The sequence below is a fragment of the Oncorhynchus keta genome, chromosome 21 (genome assembly GCF_023373465.1).
Source record: "Oncorhynchus keta strain PuntledgeMale-10-30-2019 chromosome 21, Oket_V2, whole genome shotgun sequence".
NCBI lineage: Eukaryota > Metazoa > Chordata > Actinopteri > Salmoniformes > Salmonidae > Oncorhynchus > Oncorhynchus keta.
The window spans coordinates 1,611,489-1,635,009 of record NC_068441.1 but is presented as its reverse complement, the minus strand read 5'-3'; the positions used below and the strand labels follow the sequence as shown (position 1 = coordinate 1,635,009).

The window sequence follows — 23,521 nt, the reverse complement described above, 5'->3', positions numbered from 1 at the left end:
TTCCCAACTGTTGTTGCTGGTTGTCCTCTTTGGAGTTGGAGAATGACAATGCAATGGCGCATTTGCATACAATAGAACATGTACAAATAAATAAAAAGGAGCTGAATATTGAATTAAAGTTAGTCTCAGGGAAATGTCATTGCCACGAGCAGCACCGGAGATATTGAGATGAGCGAGATGCAAGACTTCGCACAATCGCACACAGTATCTGCGCATGGGTCCACTTCACACTGCCTCGTGCTTCAACTCTATTAGTTGTTGCGGAAATTGACCCACTATGCTGTTTACTTTCTGCATCTACATCATATCCCCGAGTCTACCTTTAAATAGATGACGAGACATGATCCAAGGACAGTGTGCATCTACTAAGATACTGTACATATGACATGTTTTTAGATACAACATTTTGCTCTTTCTCAATATGTAATCTTGGTCATGGTTGCTCTGTTTTTACTTCACTTCTAATCAAATGTATCAGTTTTTTGTATTATGGCTTGTCGCTCGGGGTTTGTATCATTTCTCCCTTTCACAATGCGATATATCATTAACTCTTGCAAAAATATATATATTTTTTTTAAATGATAAACATTTTCGTCTCCTCTTCAGTTCAGTGATGCAGATAACAATCATGCCTGTTTCCACAGACCACATGCAACTAAACATAGCTCACTGTACTGTATGTCTGCATCCCAAGTGGCACACCATTCCCTACATCAGGTTTTCCCTGGGCCCCAGTTGGTTGCATGTTTAGGTTTTTGCCCTAGCACTACACAGCTGATTCAAATAACCAACTCATCGTCACTCTTTCATTATGTAAATCAGCTGTGTAAGTGCTAGGGCAAAAAACTAAACGTGCACCCAGGGGTTTGTTAAACCCTGCCCTACATAATTCATTACTTTTGACCAGGGCGCAGGAACTGAGCAGTAGAGCGTCCCATGGGGCCCTGGTCAGAAGTAGTGCACTATATAAGGGAATAGGGTGCCATTTGGGACAAAGCCAATGTCTGCAAGCATGGATGAGCACAACAGACAAGTCTTTTGAATCCACACGGCAACAAGACTACACTGAACCCTCTACATCACATGTCAAACTCATTCCACGGAGAGGCTGAGTGTCTGTGGATTTTCGCTCTTCCCTTGTACTTGATTGATGTGAATTACGGTCACTAATTAGTAAAGAACTCCCCTCACCTGGTTGTCTAGGACTTAATTGAAAGGAAAAACCAAAGGCCCGCAGATACTAGGCCCTCCATGGAATGAGTTTGACACCCCTGCTCTACATTATTGATATGCAATTTGATTGTCAGTATAGTATCAATAAATTATTAGGGAATTAAAAATTGTTGAGTGATGGAGGACATTGAAGCGGGGCCATGAACCTGACAAACAAAGCAAGGCAGGGAGCATCAACAGCATCATCTTGGACTAGGTCTAGGTTAAAGAAACCTTGAATGTTTTCAAAGAACCTGCAGCTATTTGACCCCCATGAGTTATGTCATGATCCAGCTATTGAGGGTTAACAGCTCTGTTTACCAAACTATAGACCAGTTCACCCCTGAGACTCCAGCCTGCAGACTTGTTCTGCTTGGACATTACTAGAACCCTCTAAATTATGGAGTGGACAACTAGTCATTGCATAACCCCAGAACTACTGTATTTTCCTGATTGAAAAAATAAATAAAATTACATTCGTTATGGAATAGTTTGTTCCATTGCAAGACTGATAACCACTAACCCAGGGATGATCAACTAGCTGGTTTTCCTCTTGTTCCTAGCACCTATCTTATCCATTAACGCTACTAATAACCCAAAATATTGCCTGGATTTCCAGGTCTAAATCAGTCACTGTTCCAAAGGGAGAAGTGAAACCTAGCAGACACAGCGGCCCTCAAGGACCGTAGTAGTGCTCCCCTATTCAAGAAGCCACTCAGTCGGGTAAACCAAGAACATGCTTGGTATTCACTGTGGGACACATCATCATTCAGAAGTACGTAGCAGATAGAGAGAAGGCATTTGGAATGTAATTAATGACTCCCTATCATGTGGGACAGATATGCATGTCCAGTCTATCCAATGAATATCTGTGTGCAACCATGCTCTATGCATCCCAGTGAAGAATAGTGGTGAAAACCCTAGCTAATACATGCTTCTATTATGGGATGTTGTGTCGCCATTGTAATTCTGTGGTGATGTCCAGTACGCTCCGCTCACTTCGCTCACTAAGCCTCTGGAATAACAACCAGCCTTGATCTCTCTCTCTTTCTCTACCTCTCTCTCTCTAAGACAGAAAACAACTGCTGCATCACCATTTTAATTCTGGCGTGGGTGTGCATGTTTTCTGACGGAGGCAGAGAGAAATAGAAAGAGAGAGAGAGATGCACAGAGAGAGGGAGACAGAGAAATAGAGGAAGAGAGAGGGGGGGCACGGACTGCATGTTAATGTCTTCCAGGAACAGAGCAGTAGAGCGTCCCAAATGGCACCAGATCCCTTATATAGTGCACTACTTTTATCCAGGGCCCATAGGGAATAGGGTACCAATTGGAATGCAAATGAGGACTGAGGAGGAGAATCTTCTTTAATCCCTGCTGTCTGACCACAGGGACCTGCAACCAGTTTACAGGATCAGCCTCCCTTTGATCTCATTCATTAGCAGACAAACAAACAGCCAAACACCTTCACAATGGGACTGAGGAAGCAGTAAAGACTGAATCTGGATGTGAAGGAACCTGATCATAGTATTATTGCCATATTGACCATGGTTTGGTACCTGTAAATATGTGACTTCGACACTGGTAAAAAATAAAACTGTCAAATCGATTTAGCCAAAGTGCATCTGAGTGAAGAGACACAGGCTTGAAGCTCAACATTTGTGAAAACAATGTACTGTCACATATACAACTATATCTACCTTATCTCTATAGTTGTCACATTGACAATGGTTTGGTACCTGCAGTAATGGTAAACACAGTCTACTAGATGTATGTAGATGACGTGGTAAATTGGTAAGTCTTGTAAGTACAAGACTTACCAATTAAATTCAAAATAAATTCCTTCTCCCTGTGAATTCAATTTAATTAAATTAAAATTCCAAGTCAGTGTTTGAATTAAGAGATAATTCCATTCCTCGCAATTCCAATGTTAGGTCAATTCCAATAATTAAATTCCCAATTCAATATTATCCCCAACATTTTTTTTTGTTTTATTTTTTATTTCACCTTTATTTAACCAGGTAGGCTAGTTGAGAACAAGTTCTCATTTGCAACTGCGACCTGGCCAAGATAAAGCATGGCAGTGTGAACAGACAACACAGAGTTACAAACAGAGTAATCAATTAACAAGTCAATAACACAGTAGAAAAAAAGAGTCTATATACATTGTGTGCAAAAGGCATGAGGAGGTAGGTGAATAATTACAATTTTGCAGATTAACACTGGAGTGATAAATGATCAGATGGTCATGTACAGGTAGAGATATTGGTGTGCAAAAGAGCAGAAAAGTAAATAAATATAAACAGTATGGGGATGAGGTAGGTAAAATTGGGTGGGCAATTTACCGATAGACTATGTACAGCTGCAGCGATCGGTTAGCTGCTCAGATAGCAGATGTTTGAAGTTGGTGAGGGAGATAAAAGTCTCCAACTTCAGCGATTTTTGCAATTCGTTCCAGTCACAGGCAGCAGAGAACTGGAACGAAAGGCGGCCAAATGAGGTGTTGGCTTTCGGGATGATCAGTGAGATACACCTGCTGGAGCGCGTGCTACGAATTCTACAAATTCCAATTCTCTCAGGCTTTCAGGCTGATCGCATCACTGTTTAAACTGCCTAGCTATACTTGAAATATACAAATCAAATGATTTAAAGCAAATCTTGCAGTAAATGTTTGATTACGGAGTACATTAATTCCATTTACTTGGAAATGTAAAAAATATTGAATTCAAATTCAATTCAAATCCAAAGATGAAATGTTTTTACAATTCCAATTAAGTTCCAATTCCAAAACTTGAAGACTGTTGAAGGTCGAAATTGAATTCAACGTAAATACTCGACTTCATGAGTGAATTCAAGAATTGAATTTGAATTGAAAACTAAATTGGAATTGACGCCAAACCTGCTTGTTGGTAAAACATTTTTTTTTGCAAAATACTGTATATACAGGCACACACAGACACCATTGAGTTTCATTGATGTGATTATGTGTAGCACTTCTTCTTTGTCTCTTCCAAAATTCTCGGGGGACCTTAAACCTTACTTTTACACTTTCGGTTGCCATGGATACCTCCTCCAGCGCAGCCGCCGTTTGTAAGGCAACAATAAACTCAAGACTCCTTTTTAAACCTTGATACATGTATCTCCAAACTAAAGCTCTGAACGTCCCCACACACACCTCCTCCGATACCACAACATGCACCGATGATCACTCTCGACGAGTGACATGGGAACAACGATCAAGATAGTCTTCCTCAACGCAATCCAGTATATACAACTCCCTCTTCTCTATCTTTATCTTTCACTCTCTCTGTCTCGCCATCCATCTAGCCATCCCGTCTCTCTCTCTCTCTCTCTGTCCATCCATCCCAGTGGAACGAGACCAAGCAAGGTGTTAAATCAATTCTGCATGTAATGAAGCAGCAGCAGTAGCCGCAGGGAAGTCAAGCTTCAGAGAGGTGACCTCTGGCTCTCTGTGGGTTTATTCAATGCTGTGTCTGGACAATGCAGCTGGACACACAAACACATGCACAGAGAGAGAGAGAGAGAGAGAGAGAGAGAGAGAGAGAGAGAGAGAGAGAGTATGTGTGTTTGTGTGAGAGAGAGAGAGAGAGAGAGAGAGAGAGAGAGAGAGATCATTCATCAATCGGAGTGCCAGATACAGAGAAAGTGTTAAACTGATCAACATTTTGAGAGAGAGACAGAGACAGACAGACAGACAGACAGACAGACAGACAGACAGACAGACAGACAGACAGGCAGGCAGGCAGGCAGGCAGGCAGGCAGGCAAACAGAGCTTTTAGGTGCCCTGTGCTTCTGTGGGTCAGGGTGTTGGGCTTGCTTGCATCCAGCGGTGACAAGAGTAAATTCAGAACACAATTCCATAGACTGTCTATAAATAACTGGACACAGCCATTACATGAGCTATGAGCTATGAATGGATTCCTACTGCCGAAGTCTTCATCTTCATTGCAAATAGTTGCAAACTGTTCCCTAAGATCTATGAAATGACTTGAATGCAACCACTATCCCAGTTTTCCAAGATAGGATGTTTAGGGCGACATCTAAAGGCTGAGTAAAGTATTTCATATTGTGAGAAATATTTTACGGCAGATAAATTGTTGAACGCATCGGCAAGTATTGAGAAAACTCCATCGGAAATACAATAATATTATCCAGAAAGGGCGTTTTTTTGTAAATGCACAACATATAATTAGAGAGTTTTGAATGCACTTTTTTTTGTGCCAGTTGGGTGTTGGGAGGAACTATTTTGCTCGCTCTTGTCTCATTCTCCATCCAGACTTTTTTACGGACGTACAGGTGCTTTCCAGAGCGGAGTTACCACTGACACAAAGTCATACAACCAGCCTAATTCTACAAATACTTTTCTTAAAATTCGATTTTATTAAACCTAACCGTGAATGAAGACCAAAAATCGATGTGGACTTTGTGGCTGTGGTAACTAGTGGAAACCAATTTTTTTCAGACTTTGGAAACACTTTCCTAGCTCAGTTGTCTGTTCGGTGTTGAAACTAGAGGGGTTCCGGTGGTGAGAAGACGACGAGGGTGACTGAACAACCGCGGACATCATGGCAACGGACTCCTGGGCCCAGGCTGTGGACGAACAAGAAGCCGCGGCGGAATCGGTAAGAACTAGCCCGAACTGCGCTTTTGACGAAATGTTAGTCCACCTGCCTATACTTCATCTAGTTCTCTATCTACCGCGTCCTCTGTCAACTTACCTAAATGTATTGTAAGCAATGAACATTGTATGCATGACTCAAAAGACTCCCTCAATCCTAAAACCGATCAACATCACGACGACTAACGCTAGCTAGTTAAACCAAGTGAGCTAACATTCTAACTCGGCCAGCCAGATCAACTAGTAACAAGTGGTTTGTTTTTGATGGTAAATGCATGCCATTACGCCTATGACACACAATTTGATTTCGTACTAGATTACAATTATTGCTTCTCGCGACATGTTCATGAGCATGTCATCTGTCCAGGCAGCTGCAGATTCCTAAGTGGCCGGGCATGCGTGTGTGAAATCAGTGGTTGACGTTTACCCACTCATCGATCTGTCAGTGCACTTGGCTGTCAGTTGTTTTGAGTCAAAGTTAGCCCTTCTCATGACTCCAATGGGGCTCTCGAGAACCAAGTCAAAGCCAGCAATCATTCTTTGTTTGTAATTGAAAGGGTGCACTTGACAAGTAACAACATAATCAAAATTCCTGCACCTCCCCAAAAACAGTCAAGGTTTTTGTTTCCTAGATTGGTAGCCTGCAAATCAAAGACAAGCTTGAGGGAAATGGTAAGATAGGTTCTCAGCCACCTTAGGTCTATAAAATATTTCATTTTAAAACGTATACTTTGTCCTGAGAATACAAGCTAACACATAACATATTGAACCCACACAGGCGCAGCAAGCACGACAACAACAACCACATCAGCAGCAGCAAGTGCTTCAACGTCTGCAAAGATGGAAGGAGGCGAGGGAAACAAAAGAGAGGAGGAGGAAGACGACAAAGGTGGGCACAACCAAGAAGACAGACCATTGCAGCTTGGCCTCACAGAATACGGTTGCTTATTTATAGTATGCTTAAGCTTACTTTGACAGAGAGCCTGGGTCGCCTTCAATGATCAGATGTTCATAGAAATGTTCAATGTTTAGATGACAAGGCGGCACAGTCGTTGTTGAATAAGTTGATACGCAGTAATCTAGTGAACACAACCAATCAAGTAGAGGTCCTTCAGCGGGATCCAAACTCTCCACTCTACTCCGTAAAATCATTTGAGGAGCTTCGGCTGTAAGTATGCTACAAACTGTCCAGCTATAGATGGTCAAGAGTGCACCTACAGAGGTCATGTTTATTAGTCATCAAATGGAAGGAAACAGACTGAAACGTGCACGGAATAGCTGAAATGAACTTGCCCCCCCCCAAAAAAAAAATATATATATTTTTGCTCTCTGTTGCAAAATATTTTAAAACATTTTCAGTTGTGAGTCTTATTGATCACAACCAATGTGCTTTCCCCATGGTGCCCTGTCTCCTTTTCTCTCTTTTAATGCGCCAATGCAGACATTTTTTTCCCCCATCTCTATCAGATAATTTCTGGGTAACAATTAAGTACCTTATTGTGATTGTTTTCAATTAAAATAAAAAATATATGCGCTACAGTCAATTATGATTGCATGTCTACTTATATTAACTATAGCATTATTAATATATGCCTACTGTATGATAGCTAATTAATTTGCTAGCTAACTAAGGTTAGCCTGCCTAGCTACTGCTGAAGAAGGAACATGTTATATTTCTCCAATTTACGAAAGCAAACCGAACAAAAACATCATTACTTTTATGAGACCTGTTTGTACATTAGTAGCACAATTTCAAACTTATTTACATTAGTTTTTACTTTTCTAAAAAGTTGACTCCATATCGATGTTGAAGTTTTAAGTTTTGGTGGACTTTTCTTAGCGGATGTACAATCATCGCAAATTGAATTATGGGGCGTTTCAGGCTCCAAATGAACATAATTGTACACTCGCAAACTCCACTTCAAAACGAGGGCTGAGGGTCTTACCCTGCAAACTTCCCTTGCTTGGCTAATCATTTGAACCGACGACAAATATGGCCGTGGGGATTCCCCCAAGGTCATAAGGCGAGGGTAAGTGGACGGGGGTGTTTGAAACGCAGACTTTGTTATTGGTCTATTTAGTTATACTGCCTGGTAATGTCGCTAGGCAGGCGAAAACTCCATCCCACCAAAACAGGCTGAAATTTCAAGCAGTGTTTTCAAACCGCTCTTACACTAAAAGTGCATTATCATTTTCACAATTTCACAGAATTATTCCAACCTCCATAGTGTGGAAATATATAAAACAGAAGAAAATCATGTTTTTGACTGTACTCTGCCTTTAATATTCACTGTGTCCTTTCACCCCTTCACGTCCTCACAGTAAACCTCAGCTGCTTCAGGGAGTATACGCCATGGGCTTCAACCGCCCCTCCAAAATCCAAGAGAACACTTTACCCTTGATGCTCGCAGAACCGTGAGTTTACAGAGAGCTTCCTCTAGATTTGAGTTAAAACATGAGATCACTACCAAGAGTCTACCTCCCTCACTCTCTTGCTCTTCCCCATTTAAGACGGCTGCTTTCGTCCTGGCCATGCTCAGTCACGTCGACCCCCAACAACAAGTTTCCTCAGGTGAGTCTGACCTCTGAACCCTGACCTCTCTGTGTCATATTCATTAGGACACACAGTTCCAGGTAGTACGTCCAAACGCGCCTAATGAACATGACCCAGGTGTAAAGGGGCAAGACTGCATGGGTGTGTCTCCATTGTTCATAGTGGCATATTTTGGGCATTAGCAGGTGAGATGTTTAATACCACTTTTATCTAAAACCTTCCTCTCTCCTCTCCCCTAGTGTATGTGTGTGTCTCCCACTTATGAGCTGGCCCTACAGATAGGAAAGGTCATTGAGCAGATGGGGAAGTACTACTCAGAGGTCAAACTAGTCTACGCCATCAGAGGAAACGAACGTAAGTCTATTACTTAGTCCTTTACTGTCTCTTAAAAAAAGGTTGCAAAATGCTAGTATAAAATAAAAATTCAGGTTAATTTATGCACATTTTAAGTGGTTTTAGTTCAAAAAAGTGTATGGTATCAACAATTTTGCCAAGCAATCTAAGTAAAGTCAATCTGAACGTCTCAGTGTTGGTTTGGAGTTGATGGTGAATGAGGAGAGGTCGAGAATTAGATTTTTATTTCTTTTTCTAGTGTATGGACCTTTTTGCCATCCGAAATGCATTGATATATCCATAGCAACGGTGCAATTTGCTCTACTCAATGAAGCGACAAAGAGAGGTGTTAGTTGGCTAACTGCTTTTCGTCACTCTGAACTCTGACAAACAGCTGTTATTGGTAGAATAATTCTGTTCTAGATTCTGTTCCAGATTTTAATAGCACAAAAATAGACCAAGATGTCATACCCTCTAAGTTTGTGTGAGTATCCATAGCAACAGCTCTGTTTGGGCTGCATAATGATGAGACATAAGAGGGCTGTTAGCTAGCTTTTGTTTGTCACTCTAAACTCCTACAAACAGCTAACTTTTTATTGGTAGAATTTTTTTTTTTGTTCAAACCAGATTTGAATAGCAGTATATGAAGATTTCATACACTAAGTCTTTGTCTGACTTGTTGGGGGAGTGGTCTTAAAACAGCAGTTGTTTTGGAAATAAATGTGTTAAAACAGATCTATTGTTAGATCCGTAGCTGATATATTTTTGTTCTGCAAACAGATTTGAAAGAAATATACGAAGATGTCATACCCTCTAACTTTTTGTCTAACTTGTCGGGGAAGTGGTCAAAATGTGTTGTTTTTATAAAAAGTTAGATAAAATGTTGTTCATGCCGTTACTTAAACAGCTGTGAAGTTTTATTGGTATCAGATAATTCTGTTAATATTTCAGATTTGTATAGCAGAGAAATACAGGAAGATTTCATATGGTTTAACTTTTTGTCTAAGTTGATTGCGAAGTGGTCAAGTAGCTGAGGTGTCAAAAGTTACATTGTTTACAGTGTATGTTAGTGATGATGTCACAATGGGAAGTTTTAGAAGAGCCAAACTCAACTGGTGGACTGCGATCCGGGTCCGGGCCCAGAGAAGGGTCAATCCGGACCAGACCACATCGCATTTTGATACATAAAGTTAAGAAATTATTTTTAGATGGCTTTAAAAAAAAATCTACCGGGTGCAGCGCTCTCTTTTAACTCTGCAACCTCTCTTTCTTGCTCTCTCTCAAAGCAACGGCCACCTACTACTAGTGCCCCGTCTAATCCAATCGAGTAGTTATATGCAATTACATCAATCCAAATATCCTCTGCGGAACCTTGGGACAAGTAGACGGAAAGAAACAACGTTTTGACCGTAGTTCACAACTGTTAATATCACAGATAGAAGGAACTTAGTTACCAGTATCTTTGTTAATATAACTTGTAAAAAAAAGTAAAGGTTGATTCTGAAAATCGTATTTTCAAAGACAATTGGATGGAACAGCATGTATTCATTCTCCCCGCAACTAGCACATATGTGCCTGATATGCAGTGAGTCCTTAGCTCTTGTGAAAAGTCCCAATGTTAAGCGCCATTATGAGCCCAGACATAGTAAATTGGATCAGATGTATCCCCTGAACACTGAGGTGAGAACAAACCAGATTAACCAACTCAAAATCCCAATATGAGATGTTCACTTGTCAGTTTCCTGACACCCCAACAATGTGCAATGGATTTTTCACTGAGGATAGCTTGGGTTTTTGGAATACATCAGAAAACATGTTCAGATGCTGAGGCGGTAAAATAATGCATGTGTAGAGTTGCTGACACCTTGCTTGAAGGTAAACAAAAAGATGAGCTCAGGGAGAAGCTCAAACAAATCCCACTGTCAGATTCCACAACGATGAGGACTGAAATATTAGCTGAAGATTTAACTTCACATCTTGATGAAGGCCATTCAGAATGCAACATGCATTGCATTAGCTGTGGCTAAATCAACAGATGACACCGATTATGCCCAGCTTCTGGTGTTTTGTTAGATTTCATAACGAAAACAAAAGAAGGGATTCTGAGAGGAGCTGTTGGGCTTAACAAATCTAGAAGCACAGACGCGGGGAGAGGATATCCATGAGGGATATCCAAAGGGATAATGACAAAAAAGGGGCATGGATCTGAAGTCCGTGGTCTCCATCACCACAGATGACATTCCAGCCATGATAGGAAGAATAAGGGTACTGGTTGCACATTTGAAAGAGGACCACCCTGACCTGACCTATCACTGCATCATTCATCAATCGGTCCTATGTGCCAGTCTGGGAAAATAATAATATTCTGAGGTCATGACAACGATGATTAAACTGATCAACATTTTGAGAGAAACATCAACTGCTGCGCCGCATTCTGACAGAGGCCAATGCCAGTTTTGAGGACTTACCACTGCGCAATGTCAGATGGCTCAGCAACGGCAGGGTTTTGGAACTCTTGTGGGCCATTTGGGAAGGAAATCAAATCTTTTGTTTTACTCCGAGAGAAAGAGTGACCAGGCAGCTCAGTTTTCGGAGTTTTTGGAAGATGAGGAGAAGATGGAAATGATTGCATTTTTGACAGACATTACATCACACCTTTTAATCAAATGAATGTTAATCTGCAGGGATGGGACGACACAGTGTATGATATAATGGCAGCCCGGGCTTCCCAGAAGACATTGGAGCTTTTCAAGAATGATCTCCAGGGAGAACTTACTTGTCCACTTCCCAAATCTTCTGGTGTAAATGCAGGGAGACAAAGGTGTTTCCAACCGTGTTGATTTCATCCAGAAGCTGATGGATAACTTTATGGCTCGCTTTGATGACTTCACTATTGGAAGAGAACTGCTGCTGCTCATCCAGAACCACTTCTTGGTCACAAATATGACTAAGTTGTCAGAAGAAGCAAAACAGTTATTCAGATTGGTAGGTGTTGCATCACTGCAAATGGAGTTGATTGAGCTGCAAGAGAATGTGGCTTTGAAGGAGCAGGCTGGTGATTTAACTTTGTAACCTTTTGGGGAAAGATGCTACCTGCAGCTGATGTCCCTGTTCTCAAGAAACTGGCACTCTACATCCTGACCATGTTTGGCTCCACATACAGCTGTGAATCGGTCTTCTCCACAATTAACTTCTTTTAAAAACAAATACCGCTCCAAGCTCACCAATGAACAACTTCTCCAGTGTCTTGAGTTGATCTCACACTTTTGTGCAAAAGTTCAAAGCATTGGTAGAAGATTTCTCTCACTGATGCAATGGAAAGGCCCAGAGTGACTTCTACATGAATATTGCATGGCCCACAGTGATGTTCAGATTCGCATTCAGATGATTATTTCTGTTCAACTCTCCCTCCTTCTCCAGAATACATGCAATTTATTTTTATTTAAGTGTTTTTAATTCAAGGCCCATGTACAATGGTTCACAGTACACTTTTTGCATAAGCAATTATGCAACCACTTTTATTCTTCAGCAATGTTGCACGTTTACATTCAAAAGAAAGTTGAAATCAATTAAAATGCTTAGTCTCATTTAATGTACATTTTATATAACAACATGTCGACAACTGTCTTACTACGCTGTACCACAGTGCCGATAAAGGACGATGTCAACCCGGACCTTTGCCACTTAGGAAATGTGTGTCACTGGACCTTGTCAAAGAGTAGTTGACTACCCCTGCTTTAGTGTTGAAAAAGGAAGTCCCATTAAACTGAATGGCTGGACCAAAAGAAAGACTAATTATGAAAGATGTATACAAATCAAAAAGTTGTATGCAAGCAACCTAACCCAGATTACACATTATAAAGTTTGAATGGCGTTTCTATCTTAAACGGTGTAAGAGGAGTAGCCAGCGGAAGAATAAGAATGAGAAGTAGTATGACGAAGAGCTGAAGTCGGGACTTTTGCTTCGCAAGTCTCACCTAAATACAGTTTGGTTTGGATTAGCACTATAGATCACCCTTTTCTCACTATCTTCCTCTCCCCCCAGTGCAGAGAGGCACGCAGCTCCAGGAGTAGGTAGTGATTGGGACGCCAGGCACCATGCTGGACTGGTGTCTGAAGTTTAAATTCACCGACCCCCAAGAAGATTAAGGTGTTTGTCCTGGAAGAGGCTGATGTCATGATTGCTACACAGGGACACCAGGACCAGAGCATACGCATTTAAAGGTACCAATGCGCACACAAACACACAGATCCCCTCCGCCCTCTGTGTTTAAGGATATTGCCACACAAAACAAAAAAACACACTGACCCCTGACACACTCGCGCTCTGTATTTTAGGACGCTACCCAAACAGTGTCCGATTCTCCTGTTCTCTGCCACGTTTGAGGAGATGGTGTGGAACTTTGCCCAGTGCGTCGTCCCAGACCCCCAACATCATCAAGCTGAAGAGGGAAGAGGAGACGCTGGACACCACCAAGCAGTACTACGTCATCTGTCACAGCAAAGAGGAGAAGTTCATGGACCTCTGCGACATCTACGGGGCCATCACCATTGCTCAGGCCATGATCATCTGTCATGTGAGTTAAGGAGTTATTCGGGGCGAGTCATCTGGACGTTTGCAGGTGCAGAATCACTCATCGTTATCACATGATGTGTAGTTATTTGGGAAGCAAGGTGATTTGTAGATCAGTAATTCGGAGTAGTCTGTCTGCAATGTAGTCGATCTCAAACACACACAATGTATTTTATTTATTCTCAGATAAGGGATGTGGAATATCAGGACATTTTCAATCCCAACTGCCAAGCTTTAAATTTAAAAATAATGTAAGCAGTATTACCATATTGCTTACACCTATTTGATAATCTCAGATCTGCACAACGGGCTAGGGGAGCAGTTTCAAGTGGGTAGGGGGTTGATTTGGTATGTGGTGTTCCTCTCAGTATACTTTTCCCCTTCTCTGTCCTCCCTCAGACAGGGCTGCGGGCTGGCAGGCAGGTGAGCTGTCCCGGGAGGGCCACCAGGTGGCGCTGCTCAGTGGGGAGATGCAGGTGGAGCAGAGAGCTGCTGTCATCGACCGCTTCAGAGAAGGAAAGGAGAAGGTCCTGGTCACCACCAACGTCTGCGCCAGAGGTTACTCAACCAACCATACTAACAGGAGCTTTGAATGCATTTTACTGAATTGAATGATCTGTATGTGGAAATTGTCTACAGTATAGGACTCACTCAGGGACAATACAGACATGCATCAGAACACATAGACCTGAGAGCTCTTTTAGAGAAAGACTTTCAGTTAAGGTAGTCATACAAGAGCAACTCTGACTCCTGCAAATGGCTGTAGTAGACTGATACATTACACAGGTCTATCTCTACTTGGAAAACTATTGTGTACACTACCTTTTAAATGTTTTTAAAAATCAAATTGTATTTGTCACATGCACCTGAATACAACAGTGAAATGCTTACTTACAAGCCCTTAATAAAAAAAACGAAGTGATAAGTAATATAGAAAATAAAGTAAAAAATAATTCAACGGCATCAGTAAAATAACAAGCGAGGCTTTATACAGGGGGTACCGGTACAGAGTCGATGTGCGGGGGCGCCGGTTAGTTGAGGTAATATGTACATGTACGTAGAGTTAAAGTGACTATGCATAGATAATAACCAGAGAGTAACAGCAGTGTAAAAGAGGGGTCTGGGTAGCCCTTTGATTAGCTGTTCAGGAGTCTTATGGTTTGGGGGTAGAAGCTGTTAAGAAACCTTTTGGACCTAGACTTGGCGCTCCGTTACTGCTTGCCGTGCGGAGAGAACAGTCTATGACTAAGGTGGCTGGAGTCTTTCACATAACATGGCCAAGATGTTCAAATGTTCATAAATGACCAGCATGGTCAAATAATAATAATCACAGTAGTTGTCGAGGGTGCAACAGGTCAGCACCTCAGGAGTAAATGTCAGTTGGCTTTTCATAGCCGATCATTCAGAGTATCTACCGCTCCTGCTGTCTCTAGAGAGTTGAAAACAGCAGGTCTGAGACAGGTAGCACATCCGGTGAACAGGTCAGGATTCAATAGCCGCAGGCAGAACAGTTGAAACTGGAGCAGCAGCACGGCCAGGTGGACTGGGGACAGCAAGGAGTCATCATGCCAGGTAGTCCTGAGGCATGGTCTTAGGGCTCAGGTCCCCCGAGAGAAAGAAAGAAAGGGAATTAGAGAGAGCATACTTAAATTCACATAGGACACTGGACAAATATTCCTGATATAACAGACTGACCCTAGCCCCCCGACACAAACTACTGCAGCATAAATACTGGAGGCTGAGACAGGAGGGATCAGGAGACACTGTGGCCCCATCCCATGATACCCCCGGACAGGGCCAAACAGGCAGGATATAACCCCACCCACTTCTTTGCCATAGCACAGCCCCCACACCACTAGAGGGATATCTTCAACCACCAACTTACCATCCTGAGACAAAGCCGAGTATAGCCCACAAAGATCTCCGCCACGGCACAACCCAAGGGGGGTGACAACCCAGACAGGAAGACCACGTCAGTGACTCAACCCACTCAAGTGACGCACCCCTCCTAGGGACGGCATGGAAGAGCACCAGTAAGCCAGTGACTCGGCCCCTGTATTAGGGTTAGAGGCAGAGAATCCCAGTGGAGAGAGGGGAACCAGCTAGGCAGAGACGGCAAGGACGGTTCGTTGCTCCAGTGCCTTTCCGTTCACCTTCACACTCCTGGGCCAGACTACACTCAATCATAGGACCTACTGAAGAGATGAGTCTTCAATAAAGACTTAAAGGTTGAGACAGAGTCTGCATCTCTCACATGGGTTGGCAGACCATTCCATAAAAATTGAGCTCTATAGGAGAAAGCCCTGCCTCCAGCTGTTTTCTTAGAAATTATAGGGACAATTAGGAGGCCTGCGTCTTGTGACTGTAGCGTACATGTAGGTATGTACGGCAGGACCAAATCGGAAAGATGGGTAGGAGCAAGCCCATGTAATACTTTGTAGGTTAGCAGTAAAACCTTGAAATCAGCCCTTGCCTTAACAGGAAGCCAGTGTAGGGAGGCTAGCACTGGAGTAATATGATCACATTTTTTTTATTCTAGCAGGTGTATTTAGCACTGAAGTTTATTGGGTAGGCAGAGGGAGTCTTGAAGGGCATCAAGGAATCTTTGGGTTGTCTGAGAATTTATATCATGACTTTTGATGCTCCTTGGTTCGGGTCTGAGCAGATTATTTGTTGCGATTACAAACGTAATACAATGGTGGTCCGATAGTCCAGGATTATGAGGAAAAATATTAAGATCCACAACATTTACGTGGGACAAAACTAGGTCCAGAGTATTTTTTTTTTACCTTTATTTAATTAGGCAAGTCAGTTAAGAACAAATTCTTATTTTCAATGACTGCCTAGGAACAGTGGGTTAACTGCCTGTTCAGGGGCAGAACGACAGATTTGTACCTGGTCAGCTTGGGGGTTTTAACTTGCAACCTTCCGGTTACTAGTCCAACGCTCTAACCACTAGGCTACCCTGCCGCCCCTGTGGCAGTGAGTATGTCTGGAGACATGTTCGACAAAACTCACTGAGTCGATGATGTCTCCGAAAGCCTTTTGGAGTGGGTCTGCGGACTTTTAATAATAATGTGAATATTAAAGTCACCAAAAATTAGAATATTATCTGCTATGACTACAAGGTCCGATAGGAATTCGGGGAACTCAGTGAGGAACGCTGTATATGGCCCAGGAGGCCTGTAAACAGTAGCTATAAAAAAAAGTGATTGAGTAGGCTGCATAGATTTCGTGACTAGAAGCTCAAAAGACAAATGTTTTTTTTTTTTTTTTTTGTAAATTGAAATTTGCTAACGTAAATGTTAGCAACACCTCCGCCTTTTTGGGATGCGCAGGGGATATGGTCACTAGTGTAACCAGGAGGTGAGGCCTCATTCAACACAGTAAATTCATCAGGCTTAAGCCATGTTTCAGTCAGGCCAATCACATCAAGATTATGATCAGTGATTAGTTCATTGACTATAACTGCCTTGGAAGTCGGGGAGCTAACATTAAGTAGCCCTGTTTTGAGATGTGAGGTATCACGATCTCTTTCAATAATGGAGGGATGGGGATAGCTGAGTTGAGTTGACGACACTGACTGTGCTAGTGACAGACTAGCTAACAGCCTTCTGCCTGGCCTGCTATAGAGAACAAAAACAAGAACAAGAAAAGCATTCAAATAAAATAATTTACCTTTGAAGAACTTCGGATGTTTTCAATGAGGAGACTCTCAGTTAGATAGCAAATGTTCAGTTTTTCCAAAAATATTATTTGTGTAGGAGAAATCGCTCCGTTTTGTTCATCACGTTTGGCTGAGAACCCCCCCCAAAAAAATTCAGAAATTAATTCCATAATATCGACAGAAACATGGCAAGCGTTGTTTAGAATCAATCCTCAAGGTGTTTTTCACATATCTATTTGATGATTAAGTCACTCGTGGCAGTTTGGTTTCTCCTCTGTTCAAAATGGAAACATGCACGCACCTGGAGATTACGCAATAGTTTCGACGGAGGACACCGAGCGGACACCTGGTAAATGTAGTCTCTTATGGTCAATTTTCCAATGATACGCCTACAAATACGTCACAATGCTGCAGACACCTTGGGGAAACAACAGAAAGTGTAGGCTCTCTCCTTGCGCATTCACAGCCATATAAGGAGACATTGGAACACAGCGCCTCAAATCTGGCTCACTTCCTGTATGAAATTTCATCTTGGTTTCGCCTGTAGCATTAGTTCTGTGGCACGTTTTGGAAACGTCAGAGTGTTTTCTTTCCAAAGCTGTCAATTATATGCATAGTCGCATCTTTTCGTGACAAAATATCTTGTTTGAAACGGGAACGTTTTTCATCCAAAAATTAAATACTGCCCCCAGAGGTTCAAGAGGTTAAGCTCTCATGCATGCTTCAGTGTTGCTAGCCTCGAAGTGAGCATAGAAGTAATTTAGCTCGTTTCGTAGGCTCGTGTCACTGGGCAGCTCGCGTTACTGGGCACATCGCGACTGTGCTTCCCTTTGTAGTCTGTAATAGTTTGCAAGCCCTGCCACATCCAACGAGCGTCGGAGCTGGTGTAGTTCGATAACATTTTTGTTCTGTATTGACGCTTTGCCTGTTTGATGGTTCGTCGAGGGCATTGCAGGTTTTCTTATAAGCTTCCGGGTTAGAGTCCCGCTCATTGAAAGCGGCAGCTCTACCCTTTAGCTCAGTGCAGATGTTGCCTGTAATCCATGGTGTCTGCTTGGGGTATGTACATATGGTTACTGTGGGGATGACGTCATCGACGCACTTATTGATGAAGCCAATGACTTACGTGGTGTAATCCTCAATGCCACCGAAAGAATCACGGATTCCAGTGTTACTCACGTCGGCCACGGAGGAGAGCCCACAGTCCTTAGTAGTGGTGGCACTGTGTTATTCTCAAAGTGGGCGAAGTTGTTTAGCTTGTCCAGAAGCAAGATGTCGGGGTCTCGTGTCTGGGGTCTCGTGTCTGAGCGACTCCGCTTTGTATCTATACTGACGTTTTGACAGTTTGATTGCCTTTCGGAATGAATAACTACACTGTTTGTATTCGGTCATATTCCCAGTCACCTTGCCACGGTTTAATGCGATGGTTCGCACTTCCAGTTTTGCCCCAATGCTGCCATCTATCCACGGTTTATGGTTAGGGTAGGTTTTAGTAGTCACCGTGGTTACAACATCTCCTATACACTTCCTGATAAACTCACCAATTGTATCAGTGTATTCGTCAATGTTATTCTCAGAGGCTACCCAGAACATATCCCAGTCTGCGGAATCAAAATAATCTTGAAGCGTTGATTCCGATTGGTCAGACCAGAGTTGAATAGACTTTAGCACAGGTACTTCCTGTTTTTGAGTTTCTGCCTATAGGAAGGGAGGAGCAAAATGGACTCGTGATCAGATTTGCCGAAGGGAGGTTGGTCCTTGTAGGCATCCCAGAAGTTGGAGTAGCAGCGGTCGAGTGTTTTTAACAGCTCGAGTACTACAGTCAATGTGCTGATAGAACTTCAGTAGTGTTTTTCGCAGATTTGCTTTGTTAAAATCACCAGCTACAACAAATGCGGCCTCAGGATATGTAGTTTCCAGTTTGCATAAAGTCCAGTGAAGTTGAGGGCCGTCATGGTATCGGCTTGAGGGGGAATATGTATGGCTGCGACCCTAGCCAACGATAATTATTTTGGGAAGTAATACGGTCGGCATTTGAGGTATTCTCGGTTGGGTGAACAGAAGGACTTGAGTTCCTCTATGTTATTACACCTCGCCCTGATCTCGTCAACTTTATTATCCAGAGAATGAACATTAGAGAGTAATAATGAATTTTCAACCAAGAACAAAATAACAACTTTAGAATACGTCCACTGCAGAGATTTATCCAGTTTAGCTAGTCATTTTTATTTTATTTTATTTTACCTTTATTTTACTAGGCAAGTCAGTTAAGAACAAATTCTTATTTTCAATGACGGCCTAGGAACAGTGCCTGTTCAGAACGACAGATTTGTACCATGTCAGCTCGGGGATTTGAACTTGCAACCTTTCGGTTACTAGTCCAACGCTCTAACCACTAGGCTACCCTGCCATCCATTTTCTTTTGAGATATAACATGTTGTTTTTTTCTCTCCATAAGACAATAGTCTTTAGAATGACCTAATCCTTATTCCCCATCATCCACAGATAAGAAAATTGAGAAGCTGGACACAGCTGATCTGGATGAGATTGAAAAAATTGCTAGCTGAAGAGAGTGTGTCTACAACCTGACTGCTACAGCCTTAGCCCCCCCTCTTACCTGCCACACCAACTCCTCAGACTCCTCCTCCGCCCCCCTCCAACCCCACACTGACTGTACTCCTATAGTTTTATTTTCAAGTTGGAGAGAGAGAAGTAGAGCAAAGGCCACAAACACAGCTATAATGTTTACATGTGGTGGAAATGTTTTATATCTCTGGTATTTTTAATAAGTCTCTGAAATGTACGGGTTTCACTCTTTGTACTTCTTAATGAATAAAGTCTGTAATATTAGGGAACATTGTCTAAGTGTGCATTGTAATGCCATTGTACAATGGTAGGCTTGGAGCACAATGGATTGTGTTTAGCTTTTTTATTTTTTATTATGCAAATTAAATGTTACTTGTAGTGCCGCTGTCTTCCCAGTTCATGCATTACTTTTAGTGGAGTGGAAACAAGTGCCATCATTTTACAGAGATTTTTGTATAAAGGCCCAGTGCAGTTGTGATATTCCTGTGTTTTATAATATTTCTACCCTGAGGTTAGAATAATACTGTATAATTGTGAAAAATGCTAATGCCTTTTTAGTGTAAGAGCCTTTTGGAAAGACTACCTGAAATTACAGCCTGTTTTTGTGGGATGTAGTTTTCACCATACGGCAAATTAGTTAATAGACCGATTTTAAAGAGTTCCAAACCTCTGTTAATAACATCTAATTTACAGTTTTCCCCTCCCCAACTCAGACCAGGGTTTCTCAAACCCTGTCCCCAGGTGCACTTTTAGTGTTTTGCCCAAGCAATACATAGCTGATTCAAATAATCCAAGCATGATGATGAGTTGGTTTTTTGAATCAGCTGTGTAGTGCTTGGGGAAAAAAAACAAAATGTGCACCCATCACCATAAGACTTAATTGTTTCCCAGAAGGGATTTGGTGTTAGGGTAAAATGGCTGCAGTTGACCTTTAACCCAGTCCCTGATTACCGATATGAATGAGATCTCCAGGGAAGCATAGTGCATAATCAGGAAAATTGCTCAATACATCAGCTGATATCTCAAAGTGCTGTACAGAAACCCAGCCTAAAACCCCAAACAGCAAGCAATGCAGGTGTAGAAGCACGGTGGCTAGGAAAAACTCCCTAGAAAGGCCAAAACCTAGGAAGAAACCTAGAGAGGAACCAGGCTATGTGGGGTGGCCAGTCCTCTTCTGGCTGTGCCGGGTGGAGATTATAACAGAACATGGCCAAGATGTTCAAATGTTCATAAATAATAGTAAGGCAGAACAGTTGAAACTGGAGCAGCAGCATGGCCAGGTGGACTAGGGACAGCAAGGAACCTTCTTTTTTAAAATATTTTCAGTGGTATTGTTAACACGCCACCATAAAAAACAAGATCATTAAAAACAGGTTCAGCCCCTGGTTCGACCATGATCTTTCAGAGTTACTCTCCCTCAAGAATTACATTTGGCAAAAGGCTTAGCATACGCATACTCAGGCTGACTCATGGCTCTCGTTCAGGCAAATGAGAAATAAGTGCACTCAGGCTATCCGGAAGGCCAAAGTTAGTTACTTTAAGGAGCAGTTCTCTCTCTGGGTCTAACCCCAAGATGTTCTGGAAAACAATTAAAGATCTGGAGAATAAACCTCCTTCACATCTGCCCATGTCCCTTAATGTTGATGATGTGGTTGTTACTGACAAGAAGCACATGGCTGAGCTCTTTAATCACCACTTCATTAAGTCAGGATTCTTATTTGAGTCAGCCACCCCTTCTAATGTGACTAGCTCTGACGCTCCTCCCTATTTTTTCCCCTGCCCGAGGTGCTAAAGGAGTTCCTTTAAACTTGACCCCCCAAAAAACATCTGGGTCAGATGGTTTACCCTTTCTTCTTTAAGGTTGCTGCCCCTATCATCGCCAAGCTTATCTCTGACCATTTAACCTGTCTCTCCTCTCTGGGGAGGTTCCCATTGCTTGAAAGGCAGCCCCGGTCCGTCCTTTATTTAAAGGGGGAGATCATGCTGATCCTAACTGTTATAGGCCTATTTCTATTTTGCCCTGTTTATCAAAAGTGTTGGAAAAACGTGTCAATAATCAACTGACTGGCTTTCTTGATGTCAATAGTATTCTCTCTGGTATGCAATCTGGTTTCAAGCTATGGATGGGTCACTGCAACCTTATCAAAGGTCCTTAATGATGTCACCATTGCCCTTGATTCTAAGCAATGTTGTGCTGCTATTTTTATTGACTTGGCCAAAGCTTTTGATACGTTAGACCATTCCATTCTTGTGGGCCGGCTAAGGAGTATTGGTGTCTCTGAGGGGTCTTTGGCCTGGTTTGCTAACTACTTTTCTCAAAGGGTTCAGTGTATAAAGTCAAAATCTGTTGTCTCAGCCACAACCTGTCACAGAGTACCCTTGGTTGTCATGTGTTGCTGCCTTGCTATGTTGTTGTCTTAGGTCTCTCTTTATGTAGCGTTGTCTTTTGTCGTGATGTGTGTTTTGTCCTATTTTTGTGTGGCGTCGTGTGACACAACTGTACATTTTAGAGTGGCCTTTTATTATCCCCAGCACAAGGTGCACCTGTGTAATGATCATGTGGTTTAATCAGCTTTTTGATATGCCACAGCTTTTCAGGTGGATGTATTTTCTTGGCAAGGGAGAAATGCTCCCTAACAGGGATGTAAACAAATGTGTGCACAACATTTGAAAGAAATACGTTTTTTGTGTGTATGGAAAATGGGATCTTTTATTTCAGCTTATGAAACATGGGACCAATAATTTGCCTGTTGCGTTTATATTTTTGTTTAGTATGTATATGGCATTAGGTCAAATACATTTGAATGATAAATATATCTGAATGATCTATTTAAAATCATTCCTTACCAGCTGAATACACCTACAACATTTCTCCATTATAGTAAATTAACATTCTGAGCAGCTGAGCAGCTAACTGAGGAGCTAACCGATCGCTGCAGATGTACATAGTCCATCGGTAAATAGCCCACCCATTTTATCTACCTCATCCCCATACTGTTTTTATTTATTATTTTATTTATTTACTTTTCTGCTCTTTTGCACACCAATATCTCTACCTGCACATGACCATCTGATCATTTATCACTCCAGTGTTAATCTGCTAAATTGTAATTATTCGCCTACCTCCCTCATGCCTTTTGCACACAATGTATATAGACTTTGTATATAGATTTTTTTATACTGTGTTATTGACTTGTTTATTGTTTTCTCCATGTGTAACTCTGTGTTGTCTGCTCACACTGCTATGCTTTATCTTGGCCAGGTCACAGTTGCAAATGAGAACTTGTTCTCAACTAGCCTACCTGGTTAAATAAAGGTGAAATAAAAATAAAGAAATTGATGGGTGACTGTTCAAAATGTACAGGTATTTGGAGAACTTTCAGAGTCGTCCATAATATGGCATGATCATTTTGTTTGATTTGAATGCTGGAATTATGTTTGTTCAATCAGAATATCCTTTACAGAACCTCACCTCACTTCTACAATTTTGTGGATGTAAATGGATTATCAATGAGAGACAGAAAATGTTTGGAGTACATATGGTTGACCCACCATTCATTACATTACATTTAAGTCATTTAGCAGACGCTCTTATCCAGAGCGACTTACAAATTGGTGCATTCACCTTATGACATCCAGTGGAACAGCCACTTTACAATAGTGCATCTAAATCTTTTAAGGGGGGTGAGAAGGATTACTTTATCCTATCCTAGGTATTCCTTAAAGAGGTGGGGTTTCAGGTGTCTCCGGAAGGTGGTGATTGACTCCGCTGTCCTGGCGTCGTGAGGGAGTGTGTTCCACCATTGGGGAGCCAGAGCAGCGAACAGTTTTGACTGGGCTGAGCGGGAACTGTACTTCCTCAGTGGTAGGGAGGCGAGCAGGCCAGAGGTGGATGAACGCAGTGCCCTTGTTTGGGTGTAGGGCCTGATCAGAGCCTGGAGGTACTGAGGTGCCGTTCCC

At 42.1% G+C, this 23,521-nt stretch overlaps 1 pseudogene; it reads left to right on the top strand.

The window, feature by feature from the left end:
• Positions 1–5,449: 5,449 nt before the first annotated feature.
• On the top strand, positions 5,450–22,901 carry LOC118399912 (ATP-dependent RNA helicase DDX19B-like; annotated as a pseudogene).
• Positions 22,902–23,521: the final 620 nt, after the last annotated feature.